At 42.8% G+C, this 6,348-nt stretch overlaps 1 pseudogene; it reads right to left on the reverse strand.

The window, feature by feature from the left end:
* Positions 1-5,211: 5,211 nt before the first annotated feature.
* LOC102864088 lies at positions 5,212-5,655 on the reverse strand (annotated as a pseudogene).
* Positions 5,656-6,348: the final 693 nt, after the last annotated feature.

The following is a 6,348-nucleotide window of genomic DNA, read 5'->3' on the forward strand; positions in this document are numbered from 1 at the left end:
GCGCATAACAACAACAACAACAACAATAACAATAACAGGATCCATGAAGAAGGACATCATGCTTGGGAGGGTGGAGGGATAGCACAGGAGGGGAAGACCCTCTATGAGGTTGATTGATTCAGTGACTAGGGTAATCTTGGAGGCTGGGTTCAATGGGGAGGAATGATGTGGCATCAGGATTGGAGGAAAACTCATCAACAGTCTGTGTTATGCAGGTGACACAATCTTGCTTGCTGAAACTGAGGAGGACATTTGCTGCAGAAGGTCAAGGACTGCAGCCTTCAACATGGATTGAAGCTCAACATGAAGAAAACAAAGATTCTCACTGCTGGACCAATTGTAGATGGAGAAGAGATTGGGATTGTTAATAACTTCAGCCTGTTTGGTCCACAATCAGCACTCTTGGCACTTGCAGTCAGGAAATAAAAAGACAAATTGCATTGGGAAATCTGCTATCTGGGACCTCTCCAGAGTATTGAAGAGCAATTATATTGGTCTAGAGACCAAGGTGTGCCTGATCCAGGCCATGGGATTTGCAGTTACTTGTTATGCAACAGAAAGCTGGACAGTGACTAAGGATGATGGAAGAAGAATTGACACCTTTGATTTATGGTGCTGGAGAATAGTGTTGAATATACCACGGGCTGCTAAGAGAACAAACAGGTCTGTCCTGGAGAGGGTGAAACCAGGCTGCTCTGTGGAGGCAAGGATTTTGAAGCTTCGTTAGACTTAGTTTGGGCATGTTGCAAGGAGTCCTCAGAGAGGGACATCATACTTGGAAGGGTGGAGGGATAGCACATTAGAAGAAGACCCTTGATGAGATATATTGACTCAGTGACTAGAGTAATGGAGACAGGTGTGTTAGAGACAAGAAATTAAAAGACATATTGCAATGGGAAAGTCTGCAGTTAGAGACCTCTCTAAAGTACTGAAGAGCAACTATCTGGAGACTAAGGTGCATCTGATACATGCCATGGTCTTTGCAATCACTTGCTATGCATCAGAGAGCTGAACAATGACTAGGGATGAAATAAAGAGAATTGATGCCTTTGAGCTCTGGTGTTGGAGAAGAATGCTGAATGCACCATGGACTTCTTAGAGAACAAATAGGTTTGTCCTAGAGAGGGTGAAGCCGGACTGCTCCTTGGAGGCAAGGATTCTGAAGCTTCATCTGACATACTTTGGACATGTTGTGAGGAGGGATCAGTCCTTTCAGAGGGACATCATGCTTGGGAGGGTGGAGGGACAGCACAAGAGAGGAAAACCCTTGATGAGATGGATTGATTCAGTGACTGGGGTAATGGCAGTAGGTGTGTCAGAAACAATAAGATTGGTACAGGATAGAGCAGGGTTTTACATAGGGTCACTATGAGTCGTAGGCGACTTGACAGTACATAACAACAACAACATGATTGACACCCTCCATTACCGCCCATCCTCACCCCTCTGCTTTCACCCTCTCCCTCTTTGGAGCCTCATAACAATTCTACAATAATGGTTTTATACAGTATTTGTCCTTATGGAACTGAGTTAGTTCACTCAGTTATTTTAATAACAGAATGTCTATTATTTTAAACCCCTACGTTTGCAATCATTAATTACAGCAATCCCAGAACACTTATATAAACAGGTTTAGGAAATTGACATTTCAAGTGAATTAAGACTTCAGTTCCTGACACATGGGGGAATGATTGAAATTGTCAAGAATTTAATTTTATTCAGATCCACAATCAGTATCCATAGAAACAACAGTCAAGAAATCAGAAGACATATTACATTGTACAAATCTTCTGTCAAAGACTTTGTAAAAGATTTTTTCTTTACTTTATACCAGCTTATTTACAAAGTTCATATACATTGTTTGTCACACCAGATCTTTCCCATTTCCTTCACTCCCCACTCCACCTATCAAATTGTGTGACCCTGTGATTAACCACCCACTCTCTTGCCACCCATCTTCACCCCGTTGCTCTTCCCCCCACCCCCGGATCCTCTTACTCATTCTACAATAATGGTCTTATACGATACTTGTCTTTATGAGAATGAGTTAGTTCACTTAGCATAATGTTCTCCACTCCTTCCAAAGTTAGGTAGTAATTTACATAGTCATTGCTCCCGTGTGCTGCTTAGTAGTCTATCATGTGAATGTACCATAATTTCTCCTTCCATTCAATTATGGATGGACATTTGGGCTGTTTCCATGCTCCTGTGATAGTGACTAATACTACTGTGAACATTGATGTACAAACCTCCTGGGTCGTATGGAATTTGTATGTTCAGCTTTCTCAGGAAGCACCAAACTGCCTTCCAGAGTGGTTGTACCATTTTACAATCCCACCAACAATGTATAAGAGTTCCTATCTCACCACATCCTCCCCAACATTTATTACTTGCTGTCCTGCTAAACATTGCTACTGATAATGGAGTGAGATGATATCTCATTATGCTTTTGATTTTCATCTCTCTTATTACCAGTGATTTTTGAGCATTTCTTCATGTGTCTGTTGGCCATCTGAGTATCTTCCATCTTCCTCTGAAAATTCTTTCCATGTGTCAGAGACTTCTTCAGTGCATTAAAGAATAAGGATGTCAATTTAAACATTAAGATGTGCCTGACCCAAGTCATGCTATTTTTAGTTGCTTCATATGCATATCTTAAACTCTTAATCTCTTGTGCAATTCACAGCCTTAAAAACCCAATGGAAGAAGGTCACCTAGGAGACAATTCTGACTTGATGTCAATGAGTGAGTGAATGAGTTATATATATGTGAAAGTTGGACAATGAATAAGGAATATCAGAGAAGAATTGGTCCCTCCTTGCAACATGCCCAAACTATGCCAGACAAAACGTCAAAATCCTTGCCTCCAAGGAGCAGCCTGGTTTCACCCTCTCCAGGACAGACAGGTTTGTTCTTTTGACAGTCAGTATGTTCAATAGTCTTCCCAGGACCACAACTCAAATGCATTGATTCTTAATTTGTCATCCTTAGACATTGTACAACAAGCAACTGTGAAGACTATGGCCTGGATCAGATTCACCTTAGTCTCTAGACTGATGTTGCTGCTCTTTACACTCTGGAGAGGTCCCTGAGAGCAGATATTGTGTGTGTGTGTGTGTGTGTGTGTGTGTGGTGCATACTGATACAGGAGGAGATTGTTCCTCCTTCTCCAGCAGAGCATCTGGAGGATTTGAACCTCTCACCTCTGAGATTGCAGGGTGAGAGCAGATTTTACTAAAACACTTGTCTTTTGGTTTCCTCACTGCTGGTGTCAAGAGAGTTGATTGTGGGTCTGAGCAAATGGAAATTGTTAACAACCTCAGTCTTTTTTCCATCTATCCTGATGCAGCCAATTGGCCTGTTAGTGAGAATCTTTGCTTTCTTGATGTTGAGATGCAATCCATACTGAAGACTGTATAGTCTTTGACCTTCTGCAGCAAATGCTTCAAATCCTCCTCAGTTTCAGTGAGCAAGATTGGGTCATCTGCATAATGCAGGTTGTTAGTGAGTCTTCCTCCAATCCTGATGCCACATTCTTCTTCATAAAGTCCAGCCTTTCTAATGATCTGTTCAGCATATAGATGGCAAAGGTATGGAGAAAGGATACATCCTTGATGCACACTTCTCTTGATTTTGAACCTTATCCTGCTTGGACAACAGCTTCCTGGTCTAAGTATAGGTTTTGAATGATCACACTCAAATGTTTTCGGATTCCTATTCTTCCTCCATGTTAGCCATAATTTATTGTAATCCACACAGTCATATGCCTTTGCATAGCCAATAAAAGATAAATAGACATTGTTCTGGTACTCTCTACTTTCAGCCAGGATCCATCTGACATCAGCAATTATATCCTTAGTGTCACAGCCTCTTCTAAATAAAATTTATATTTCTCTCAGCTCGTGGTTGATGTTTTGTTGTTGTTGTTGTTATGTGTCGTCGAATCGCTTGAGACTCATAGCGACCCTATGTACAACAGCCCTAAACTCTGCTCCGTCCTGTGCCAATTGCCCTGCCTCAGACACTCCCATCCCGATTACCCCAGTCCTGAATCAATCCACCTCATAGAGGGCCTTCCCCTCCTGCACTGTCCCTCCACCCTCCCAAGCATGATGTCCTTCTCCAAGGACCAGTCTCTCTCCTTACAACATGTCCAAAGTATGTTAGATGGAGCCTCAGAATCCTTGCCTCCAAGGAGCCACCCAGTTTAATCCTTTCCAGGATGAATCTGTTTGTTTTCCTAGCAGTCCATGGTACTCTCAATATTCTTCTCCAGCACCACAGCTCAAAGGCATCAATTCTCCTTCTATCCTCCCTGGTCATTTTCCAACTCTCTGATGCATAACAAGTGATAGCAAAGACTATGGCCTGTATTAGACGCACCTTAGTCTCCAGAGAGACACCACTGCTCTTCAGCACTTTGGAGAGGTCCCTAACAGCAGACTTTCCCATGGCAATGCGCCTTTTAATTTCCTGGCTACTGGTGCCAAGACTGTTGACTATGGAGCCAAGCAAACTAAAGCTGTGTACAATCTCAATCTCTTCACCATCCATCCTGATGCTGCCGATTGGTCCAGTGGTGAGAATCTTTGTCTCCTTGACATTGAACCTCAATATATATTGAAGGCTGAGTCCTTGACCCTCTGCAGCAAGCGCTTCAGGTTCTCCTCAGTTTCAGCAAGCAGGGTTGTGTCATCTGCACAACGCAGATTGTTGATAGATCGTCCACAAATCTTGACCCCACATTTCTCCTCATAGAGCCCAGGCTCCCGGACAATCTGTTCTGCATACAGGTTGAAAAAGTATGGAGATATTACACATAGTCTTTGGATTATGAGTTAGTTTTATTCCTAAATCTATCATTAAACCAGGAACTCTGTCTTTAAGCTGAGTTTGCACACAAGTTAGAGTAGTTAGGTAATGGTTGCTGTCTAACGCTTGTAAAATGTTTGGTTTAGTATACATTTCATAGTGTACCTTTCTATGAATAAGAAGAATTAAAGAAACATCATCAGATAAACGAAAACATCTTGAACTTCATCATCATCATCATGCTTTTTATGCATGTTGCAAAGTAGTACCTCTTTGTTTTCATGAACCATTGTAAATACTTAGAAATTTAGTGTAATGGACTTTAAGGAAATCGGTTTTGTTTTTTTTTTCAGAGTTCCCCTATCTTTATTTGTAGAGGTTATCCAATAATTTCTTTAATTACATCGCATACTTCTGAGTCCATTCCCGAGCTATTCTGTTGTACTTTTCTCTATCTGTTTTGTAGATCCGAGCAATCTCAGGCACTAAAGGATCATCTGGATTGGGATCACACAACAGAGAACAGATGGACAAGAGTACTTTTGAAATAGTTAGTGCTGGAGACCATTGAGACCGTAGAATATCAAGACAAATGCTGCCATTACTGTTAATATTTGCATGATAAATTCTTGTTGTAAATGCAACCTTAGGTGGTTTGAAGGGGTAATCTGTTGGGAAATGAATTGTCAAGAAAAATACTCCACCCTGATAGGGACTGTCATTTGGTCCCATTATTGTAGCTTGCCAATGGAACATATCATCTCCAACAGGACCTGCTGAACACTGTGCTGGGGGGTCCTGTGCCAGGTCATTCAATTCCTTGTGGATTCTCTTTAGAGCCATCGTGGGTGGTGGCAACCCCGGGGCGGGAACGGGGGCGGGGACGGGGACAGGGAAGGGGCGAGGGGACGCGAGGCCGCCTCGGTGATCGCGGAGTTCGGGAGCGCGGGCCCGCTGGGACGGGCTGAGGGCCGAGGCCCACACGGCTCCTGAGCCTGCCGCAGCGGTCACCGCATCACCCGGCGGCGGCCCCTTTATGCGCTACTGCCTCTTCCTCCTGGGCTCAGCGCCGCCTCAGGAAATCGGTTTTAAATTATGCTGTTGTTCTTATGGGTCCTCAAGTTAGGACTAACTCAGAGCTGATCCACCACTGAGTTGTCAAAGGCTGTAAATTGCATGGGAGGAGATTACTCTTTTTTTTCTCCTGAACTGTCTGCTTTTGGGTTGACAGCACATTGCCTTAACCCACTAGGGCAGCAGAGCTCTCTTTTGAACTCTGGGTTGTATGTAAATAAAATATTTACTGTACTCCTTGTTCTGCCTATAGGTAGATTATTTGTGGCTCATTTGTATTTTGTTCTATTTCCTTTGAAACAACTGTGTAAAATAGCCACAATGTGTATTTGCAGGTTTTGTTTTTGTTACATTGTTGTTATGCATCAAATGGTCTTATAACTGACCCTCCACTAGCTTTAAATCTCACCGGAGGAGATTGCCCATATTTTTCCCGCGGAGTAGCTGGTGAATTCGAACTGC

This window comes from Elephantulus edwardii, unplaced genomic scaffold (genome assembly GCF_000299155.1).
Source record: "Elephantulus edwardii isolate Elephantulus edwardi_28Jun2011 unplaced genomic scaffold, EleEdw1.0 scaffold00002, whole genome shotgun sequence".
Taxonomy (NCBI): domain Eukaryota; kingdom Metazoa; phylum Chordata; class Mammalia; order Macroscelidea; family Macroscelididae; genus Elephantulus; species Elephantulus edwardii.